The sequence below is a fragment of the Panthera tigris genome, chromosome B3 (assembly GCF_018350195.1).
Source record: "Panthera tigris isolate Pti1 chromosome B3, P.tigris_Pti1_mat1.1, whole genome shotgun sequence".
NCBI lineage: Eukaryota > Metazoa > Chordata > Mammalia > Carnivora > Felidae > Panthera > Panthera tigris.
This window is the reverse complement of record NC_056665.1, coordinates 77,830,654-77,841,513: the sequence shown is the minus strand read 5'-3', so window position 1 is coordinate 77,841,513 and position 10,860 is coordinate 77,830,654. Positions and strand designations below refer to the sequence as shown.

The 10,860-nt window shown below is 37.8% G+C and overlaps 1 pseudogene; it reads right to left on the bottom strand.

Moving 5' to 3' along the window:
• Positions 1-5,350: 5,350 nt before the first annotated feature.
• On the bottom strand, positions 5,351-5,424 carry LOC122239755 (annotated as a pseudogene).
• Between the last annotated feature and the right edge of the window lie 5,436 nt (positions 5,425-10,860).

The following is a 10,860-nucleotide window of genomic DNA, read 5'->3' as shown; positions in this document are numbered from 1 at the left end:
TTTTTTTATTTATTTAGAGAGAGAGTGAGCAAGCAAGGGAGGGGCAGAGAGAGAGACAGAGAGAATCCCGAGTAGTTTCCACACTGTCAGCACAGAGCCTGACACAGGGCCCGAACCCATGAGCTATGAGATCATGATCTGAGCCAAAATCAAGAGTTGGACACATAACCGACTGAGCCACCCAGGTGCCCCCAATAGACGCTTAAATACAGAGAAATGGTGGTTGCCAGAGGGGAGGTGGGTGGGAAGATCAGTGAAATAGATAAAGGGGATTAAGAATTATAAAATCAGTAAGTCCCAGAGATGAAAAGTACAGAGTAAAGAATATGGTCAGTTAAAAAAAGAAAGAATATGGTCAATAATACTGTGATAAATTTTATGGTGACAGATGGCAGATGCATTTATGATGAGCACTGAATAATGTATAGAATTATTGAATCAGTATGTTGTACACCTGAAATTAACATAACATTGTACATTAATTATACTTCAGTTAAAATAAATAATAAAAACCCAACCTGGTTCTAAATTCTGTGCTTTTAGCCATTCCACTGTATCTCTTTGTTGACTAGGTATAGAAATGGAAGAGGAAAGTCTTCCTTTTAAGGTATGGTGGAAGCTAGGAGAATAAAAAGGGTGCAAGAAGAAATCTTCACCCTATAATATTAAATCCTAGAATGTCTCTTAACCATTGTCATTATTTTAAAAATAAAGATAGCGATGCAATACGTGGGTAAAGATTTTTTGTTTTTAGAGATTTTAAATGAGTTCGCGAAAGAAAGAACATAATAAACTGCAAGTTATTTTAAGAAGTTAAAAGTTTGTGGGCAGGCCCTAAACACTCTTTCTGTTCTCCAGTAACAATTCCTTGAAAAGAAACTTTGGATCTTGAGATGAAAAAAGATCTATTTGGTCATCTTGTCCATCTCACCGCTGGTAGAGAATTGCTCCTGACAGTAAAGAAGTTAACTTATTGACAGCACTCTTTAAGCAGCAATTTACCAGGTGAATCCCTAAAGGCAAGGATGACTTCTCTGGTTTATCTTTGCCTTCTTATCATCAGTATAGTTAGGAGACCCATTCAATCTTCTCTGCCAGATGAGGAAAGGGGTCAGGATTCTTGAAAATGTTTCTAATCTATACTTGAGTAAAAGTGCAGCTAATAGTATTTGATAGTGTAATCTGGGATCATTGCTTTTCTTTCCTATTTGGGCTAGTGTGTATACAAGTATGTGCATTTGTATAAGATATTTGACAATGAAATTATGCAATATCAAATTATATTTTACACGCAAGCTTAGTATGCTATTTTTTAAATGGTTATTTTTTTTTTTTTATTTTGAGGGAGATAGAGTGTGTGAGGGAGGAGGGTCAGAGAGAGAGGGAAGGAGAGAGTCCCAAGCAGGTTCCTCCTTGTTAGCACAGAGCCCACCTCAGGACTCAATGCCACAAACCATGAGATCAGGACCTGAGCCAAAATCAAGAGTTGGAAGTTGAACCAACTGGGCCACCCACGTGTCCCAAGATGCTATTTGTTAGGTAGGAAAATAAAAAGTGTAATGGGATAACAAAGGCGATATGGGGAAATGGGTACCTCTTAAACACATTCTGAGTGAAGAAGTCTTATTGTCAAAATTATCGATTTTAATGAATTTCACAGGTATTAGAATTATAAAAAGTTGGAAATTTAGCCAGGTTTATTCTTTCAGTTCAACTTTGGTGCTCTATCATCATTCTGAGTATTCCATGGGATAATGTTATATAAAACAGTTGCAAAGAAGTAGATGTGTTATAAACTGTTCAACTAATACTAGTCTCTTTACATTTCAAGCCTTTTTTAAACAGGTGGACAAAGTACCTCAACTCTTTGACTAGATGGCCTAATCTCATCACCACTGCTGAGATATATCTGCTTTCAGCTACTCCTCTTTATTCTTCAGAAAGTATGTTACTAAAAGAGCCAATAGTCTATACAGTGCAGCAAGAAGCTATACGTATATGAACGGCCAAAGGACTTCTTGCTTCAAACTATATTCTACTTCTGCCTGTTATTCAACTGATGAATTATATCTAGGCACCGCCAATAAATGCAAATGTTATATAACGGTCCCATATTCTCTGTTACAGTAGATTCCTAGACTACTGTGTAATAATTGGAGAGAATGAAACAATCCCAAAAATAATACAAGGGAGACAGGACAAGAGAAAGGCAATGGGGAAAGGTTCTTCTTCTTTTTTTTTCACGCTTATTTTTCAGAGAGAGAGAGAGAGAGAGAGAGAGAGAGAGAGAGAGAGAGAGAATGCAAGTGGGGGAAGATCAGAGAGATAGGGAGACAGAGAATCCCAAACAGGTTCTGCATTATAAGTGCAGAATCGGACTCAGGGCTCGATTCCATGAACCATGAGCTCATGACCTGATAACCTGAACTGAAATCAAGAGTTGGATGCTTAACTGACAAGTCACCCACACACCCCAAAATGTTCTTGTTTCTATGGAAAGGCACAGTTCAGATGAGTTCCAGAGGAATGATGAGAGGGCAAGAAGGAAGAGACGCGAGTGTTAAGAAGAAAAATAAAGTTTTTGCTTGTGCCCTATCTACTACTGGACATGAATGCCAGGAACCAAAGCCATGAACGAGTGGTCATTAGTTACTGAGGTTATACCAAGGTGATTACCTGTTAGTTGTTAGCTTAAAATACTTAAGTTCAAATACAACTACCAAGACTTTTACCTGAGGGGCGCCTGGGTGGCTCAGTCGGTTGGGCGGCCGACTTCGACTCAGGTCATGATCTTGCGGTCCGTGAGTTCGAGCCCTGTGTCAGGCTCTGTGCTGACAGCTCAGAGCCTGGAGCCTGTTTCAGATTCTGTGTCTCCCTCTCTCTGACCCTCCCCCGTTCATCCTTTGTCTCTCTCTGTCTCAAAAACAAATAAACGTTAAAAAAAAATTAAAAAAAAAAAAAAGACTTTTACCTGAGAGATCTTCTCTCCCTGCCTTCACTTGGCATTTGGTTACTGGAATAGGCCTGCCTCTGGCTTCACTTTTAATTGCTGTTGCATGATCATATAACAGGCTTACCATGTATACCACTCATTAACTGTTTTATGAACTGATATTGTTTCAGAAGTAGGGTAAAGATTTTTATGCCAGAGAAGTATTTGTTTCCCCGTGGTTATTTTTTTCATTTCTCTGAGGGATATTGCAATAGCAATCATCATCATCATGATCATCTCTTTATAGTCGCTGGACCATAATATAGGCTGGTCAAAAGTAGAAGGATGAAGAAAAGGGGACCAGGTATGAGTGGATTTCTAATGTTAATACATGATACTATTCATATTTTGGGAATAATCTAGATCAAGGGAGCAAAGGTCACTCTAGTTTCTTATCTTAGATTAAGCCACTCTCAGTAAGCGAACCAACAATCACAGAAGAAGAAAGTGAAAAGTACTTATTTTCCTATTTGTCTGTGGTGAGTGTGTGGTTCCTGGAAGGTATCTAGAAAGAGTTTTCTTGTGGATGTGTTGCTATGGTACTTAAAAAACAGAGAAGTATATAAATTTGGCAATCACCAACATGTAGCAACAAACTGGTGATGTGTGAAACATGAGGTAGTGTATAATAAACGGTTGCATTGAAAATATTCCAGATGAAGTTTTATAGTATATTAAGTATTCAGCTTCAAGAGGAGAACACAAGGAGGCTGTATCTGGCCCTTTCTGTAACTGGGAAATTTACATCATGTTTTTTAAAGACGATTACCCAGAACTCTTTTAAAACTCACAAATACAGTCGAATCTCTTTCAATGTACACTTTGCAAAAAAGAGAAAATGATACAGTCATGTTACTGATCACACTTCTGATGACTAATGGGACTTGGTGAACCTTTTTCATTTAAACGTGAAATAGGATGTGTCACTGTGCTTTCTTTGGAATTATTAAAACTTCATACTTGCCAATTCAGTCTCAAAAATCCCCATGGGTAAATTCTTCATGTGATGAACTAAATGTGGGGAAGAGAAGGCATCGCAGTGATCAAAACCTCTTAGAATTTTATGATTCCTGTACTGCTTTGACACACATTTGAGAGAGGGCCTCTGCAAGTGTATGAAGGTTAAATCTTAACTGAGGACATGAATCTAAGCCCTGGTATCTAGTTCATATTCTAACGAGGGAAAGACATTTGTTTTTAAAATGATTCCAGTTTGGGGGCGCCTGGGTGGCTCAGTCGGTTAAGTGTCCGACTTCGGCTCAGGTCATGATCTCACGGTTCATGGGTTCCAGCCCCGCATCGGGCTCTGTGCTGACAGCTCAGAACCTGGAGCCTGTTTCAGATTCTGTGTCTCCCTCTCTCTCTGCCCCTCTCCCACTCACACTCTCTCTCTGTCTCAAAAATAAATAAACATTAAAAAAAATTTTTTTTAAAATGATTCCAGTTTGGAGGAAATCGAGTTCAACACGAGATCCTGCTTTCTAATAGTAAGGTCCAGTGCCGCTGCGCAGGTAACAATGCCAGCACCGGCGACTTCCCCCAAACAATGAAGGACTTCTCCAACACCTTCTGTGTGATCATGGGTTCAAACAGACCCCTCTTTAATCTTCTCTGAGATTCTGTTCCAGTTCTGAAATTGTCCTATCCCCCTGAATTGGAGAACCAGCTTACCCTGTGGTGCTGAAAATGAAAGCCCAAGTCTTTCCCAGACTGAATGGGATGGCTACATCTGATATGACTTAGACACTATTTTGCTGATGCCACTGTGTGGTGGTCACCAGTCCTACTCACTCTCTGTCCCGTGTATAGCTCCATTATTAAGATTTCTGTAAAATGTGGCATCCTTCATACTGATTCATTCAATTGTATATTCGTCCATAACATCTTAACATCTATTAGTTTAAGCATGAAAGGGTGGTGAAGTCCTCACTGGTCAGTCATATTCTCGAATTAGACATAAACTTACAAAGACAACCTGTATGGCACATCTTGCCCAAAGTTCCATAGCCAACATTAGGGAGCCAGCACCCCACTCCCATACTTCAGTTAAAGGGTTTCTTAGCATAAGTAAAAACCTGTCCTACATAGTTCATGGTGGAAAGCACAAAGTTGTGCTGATTTATGTACGTGCTTAACAAATGTTTGTGCAGAATGAAAGGTGGACATCTTTGACACGTGCTTTATCTTCATAGCATATCATCACTAAAACAAAGGAAATGACATTTTACATATTCACAGTTAGGCAGGCATTACGTTCGCATTTTAAGTTGTCAGTAAAAGCAAAGGGTTTTGTGATAATTCATCATTTTCTATCTAGTGGTCCTTTTCCTATTTAAAGCAATGTTTTTGTGTTTTTCCCCAAGTACTCTACACGTTCAGAGAAACTTCTCCAGTAACAAACTATATAGAAATGATTCTGAAAGTATAGTCTTTGTTGTTTCTTTTTTTTTAAATTTCTATTCATATTTTTAAAGGCAGAGAGACATAGAGTGTGAGAAGTGGAGGGGCAGAGAGAAAGGGAGACACACACAATCTGAAGCAAGCTCCAGGTTCCAAGCTGTCAGCACAGAGCCCGACGCAGGGCTTGAACTCGTGAACTGTGAGATCATGACCTGAGCTGAAGTCAGACGCTTAACCAACTGAGCCACCCAGGTGCATGTGTTGTTGTTTCTTAATCTAAATTTGTGTAAACCCTAACAGGAGTACCTAACCCATGAAATGTGGCACACCATAACTCAAGAGATGTGTGCCTGTATCCATTTCCTTTTAAAAAGGAAAAAGCAACCTCTTTTAAAACTTATTTATTGCCATTCTTAGAGATGTGAAAATGCTACCTGGACTCTAAGAAGGATAAAGAGATTCAGACAGGGCGTCCAAAAACCCAAGGTCTAGCCAGTCTCCTCATCAGATCATAGGTCTCTGACCAAATCTCTCTCATGATTAAATTGATTCATCTATAAATGTTTATCTTATTCAAAGAAAATTATTAGGACCCATTTTCTGCTATATCCAGTCTGTAAGTCCATTTTGTATGGGGGAAATCTGGGTACTCTGAAGCCAAGTATTTACAATTCTATCCAAAATAATTACCTAAGCTAAAAGACCTCTATAAAAAATTTATTTTTGACAGAGAACACACTGATGGTTGCCAGAGGGGAAGAGGGGTGGAGAATAAGCAAAATGGGTGAAGGGGAGTGGGAATTTCGGCTTCTAGTAATGTAATGAATAAGTCCTGTGAATAAAAGGCACTATGTAGGAAACAGTGATATTGTAAAAGCATTGGATGGTGATAAAGGTAGCTCCACTTATGGTGAGCACAGCATAACATATAGAGAAGTTGAATCACTTTGTTGTACACCTGAAATTAATGTAGAGTTGTGTGTCAACTCAAAAAAAATTAATTCTATTTTTGGTCTATTTGCAAATGCTATGCGGATAAAAGTCAATTGTATTAAATTTTGTGTCTGTGCTATAAATGGATTCCAGTTGGCAAATGCATGTTAATAATTATAATCTAAAAACCTAGTACCTATCAAATACGCTAACGACTCATTGAATTTGAATATCTGGAAAGTTTAAGAATCATTAACTTAAGTTCATATTAAATTAAAGAGAACTTCTTATACATAACCTTCGACACTATGAGCGTACAGACTATGCTTTTTTTTTCTTACAAAAAAACATTGTCTTTTTCTTCATTAATTTAATCTGACATATGTGTAGTGAATGCTAATTTTTTCTTCTGCGCTCTTTTTACATACACTTTTTTTGTTATATTTTTCAGAGAAGATTATTTTTCTTTTTTATAAGGTGGGAGTTGCTCTGTATAACAGCCATTCTTGTCGCTGAACAAATGTATACCTGTGAATCCAGTCTGGAGTGAAAGGTAGGAAGAGCACAAAAGGGAGAGAATATAAAGTATATCTGTGTGGAGCAGGAGACAATCAATTAGATTCATTATCTGCTCTACATTCCAGTCACTTCTTTAAAAGAAAAGAAGTACATAATACCATGGCAACAGTTAGACTTGCAGTCCGTTTCGGTATATAATCATTAAGAGGTCTTCAGCCTTCCCTGAAAATAGATATGAAAAAAATTCCAGTGGTTGCACAAACTCCCTATATTTATGCTGATTAAATGACAAGTTTGTAATTTACAGGTGTCTTATTGCCATGGGAATGCAATCATACAATTCCATTTTAGAATTCAAGGGCTTTTGAAACATGCTGCATGATTGTTAGCTGGGCTGCAAGCTAAGATTAAATTGAAGGGGCGGCATGTAGATTTTAGAACATGGTGTTGACATTTACTGGCCAATCACATTTTGCAACACTCCTGCATGACAGCAGATGTTGACCTTTCAAGCTTTCCCTATCTGCTTTCACACATTACCTGCAGAAATTAACATAACTCTGCTTCCTGCTCTATGCTGCTATTAATGTCATCTGGGAATTGAGATTCATGAATTCAGTTATTACCCAGGCTTGAGACCCGTTTTATACTCTAAGCACAGAACTAACAGCTCCTGGGAGCTGGTATTTTTGGATGTAGCTTCAACAACCAACCACCTTTGTGGTTGAGGGATAGCTAGAAGCTATGGTGTAAAAAATGTCATAGGGAACAAGAGGAGAATTAGGCAGAGGAGGACAGTTTCAAGGAGAATGCTAAGGGCCAAATAATTGTGAATACATGGGATAGGAGAGCTTAAAACACAAAAAGCGTACATTTTAAGTGAGTCAAATAATGGTGTGAGTTTCACTTCTCTTGTTAACTGAACCATGAAAATGATACCCCTTAGAGTCTGTGTGCAGTGAGCTTCAGGGTTTACTTCCCAACGCCTGGGGCCTCTATTATAGATGATTTAGGAGAGAAACAATCCAAGGTAAAGATGTCTTAGATAGCCCTTAGGAGTTCTGTGCATAATTGTAAGCCACATTCTGTAGCACTTCCTTCTAAACAAAAATCCTACCATTTCTCTATTACCTTGTCAGATACTTTTTGTTCATTTTTTTCCTAAGCATAGAAGTCCTGCTTCTAAAATATTTGGAGGGAACCTGTCAATGGGGGAATGAAATTCTGAGATATATTATTTTCTGGGACAGGAATTAGCACCTCCTATAAGTCCCAGTAATACAGATATCATTACAATGAAATATCTCTAGAAATAGGAGGACAAAGTTATGACACTGTTTATCAAAATTTGCAGACTGTGAAGGAGGATTCTGAATTTTGCTTAACCTTTTCTCCAGGTTAGCTGTATGGATTTAGTAAATTTCCTGTCGTCTATCTTTTAAAGTCCTTGGAGAGCATCTATGAAATATCTTAGTCACGGTTCTGTGAATCTAGTCTTTTGAGATACAAGCAGATGCATTTATCTCAAATAGGAATTGATTAACAGAGCTCAAGATGTCACCAATGAGATATGCATATACAGGCTACTTCAATGGCATCGCTCTGATTTACCCTCCAGCAAACATTCTGTGCTGATTTGCATGTTTCAGCCACGGTGAATTTTCCAGCAGTTTCTCTAAAATGAGCACCTCTTATCGCATATATGAAATACACAAGCATCGTGATTTAAAGGACCAAAACCCACCCTTAAAAAATATCTTTCCAACTCCATTCCACTGTGCTTGAGTTTCTATGTTTTGAAATGATTTTATATGTATGAATTAATATTTTCTCAAAATTGTTTAATGCAAAGAAATGCTCCTGGGATGAGTGACAACGGTCTGCCTAGTATTTTCCTATGAATAACTTGACCCAGTTTCTTTTTTGTTTGAAAGCAAAGATTAGTTAATATACATTTATCCAAATGCCAGATGGACATTTCCAACCAGATATACCATAAGCAGTTCAAAGTAAAGATGTCCAAACCTGAACTGATCATTTTCACCAGACCCCTCAGCAATTAGATTTTCTTCCTAAACTGGAGAAGATGAGGTACACTCTTACCTTTGTTATACACTATACCATTTGGATTTTATCCTGAGAGGAGTTGAGAAGGACTATAAGCAGCAGAGTAACATGATAAAACTAGCATTAAAAAATCATGCTAAATTATAGGGTGAAGCACCGGATGGAGAGGGCCTGGGCATGGTAAGGACACAAATAGGGAAGAAACACTTGGGATGCTATTGCAGTAATTGAGAGGTGGGAATTTCCTTTAATAATCCACTAGAGTAGTGATCATGAGAGGCATCCAGGCTTGAGATTCATGAAGGAAATCTGAGTACATTTAACAATATATATAAAGGGTGACATCAGTGAGGGAAGAGTTAGGGAAGATTTTTAGTTTTTGTTTCTAAAATACAGTAGCTGTTGGTGCTTCTCATTAAGGAAGGAGACATGTAGCAAAAATGGTTTGGGGAAATATGTTGACTTCATTTTTAGACATGTAATTTTGAAATCCTATGAGCTAACCAGCTGGACCTATTTCTTTAAGCTCCTCTAGCCACATATGTATTTTTCACAAAACACCACATAAAATGGAATCTCCAGCATTCTTTTTGTTCATGGTCCAAATTGGAACTTGCTTATCCAGGGCCTTCTAGAAGAGCCAGTGTGGCAAAAAAGCAAGGCTTGGTTTATGAAATGCAAAGTAGTTGGACCCAAGTCCCTGCTCTGCCTTTTGCTTGTTGTGTGATCTCAGATGAAATGTTCTGCATTTAAATTTCTTTATCTTTAAAATGGAGCTGTTAAAACCCATACTGGCCTATAATAAAACACTCAAACTTTGCAGTTTCTATTATTTAGTACTTGTTATTTTACTCATGTGAGGTTTTTGTTTTGTTTTTGTTTTTGTTTGTTTGGTTTGGTTTGGTTTGGCTTTTGTTTTGGTTTGTGTTTTGCTTTTAGTCTGATCTTATGATCAACTTTTGCAGGCAGGACCATCTTCCTGGATTAGAGGGTCCTTAACTACCCTCAACCCACAAAACAACACATTGGTAAGATTGGGAGGGAAGTATTCAGTGCAACCAGGGATCAAAGCAACTATATTAGGTACTATAAATGTAGACTTCCAACCCATTATAATTTGGTGGCTTATTGAAAGTATCCAAATGAGAAATTATGCTTCTGTATGCATATTTAATTTTATTACTGTGACTGTTGTTTTTTTCCCTATTTTTCCACTAAATGGTGCTGAGAAAAACAGAAATAATTTTCTAAGAGCAATGTGAACACATTCTTGTAATTTATGGAAACTGACCAATTGTTGATTATATACAACATTATGGACATGAATTATAATCATATTAATTTGCCTCTAAAGCCTTAAAATATTTCTTCCAATGAAAATGAGCCTCTTTACACTTTTCTAGACCTCTTAATCACAATTGTTGTCCTACAAGAGGACCTAATTTTGGAACACAACAACAAAGCCTGTCTATGCTATGGCAGGGCTTTATACAGACTTGCGTTTCCTAGGACACGAAATGACTGGGTTTGCATGATCCGTGTCCAGAGTGTAATTAATTAAGAAACATTTAGGAACAAATGCCCACACTAGAAAATTCCATAAAATAAAGTTCTTAGGTTAAATATTCAAAGGTGATTTAACTTGGGGCAGTGACTTCCCAAAATGTCCCATATATGTAAGTGTTGAAATAGGTCACAATAAATTGTATTTAACAAATATTTATTCAGTGTTTATTATATGTCAGGTGGTAGAGGAAGAAAAATCCTCCCTTTCTTCCCACAGTCGCTCATTCTTCACTAGAAGACACCTGTTTTACACTTCCATTCGTTCACCCATGCTTCTAACATGCTTGCTCTCTCCTCTTACTACGTTCACACCACACCTCACCTAAAAGAGGAGCCATGGTTTACCAGTAGGCATGATTACTTTGCCTTAAAGGCAAACCTAT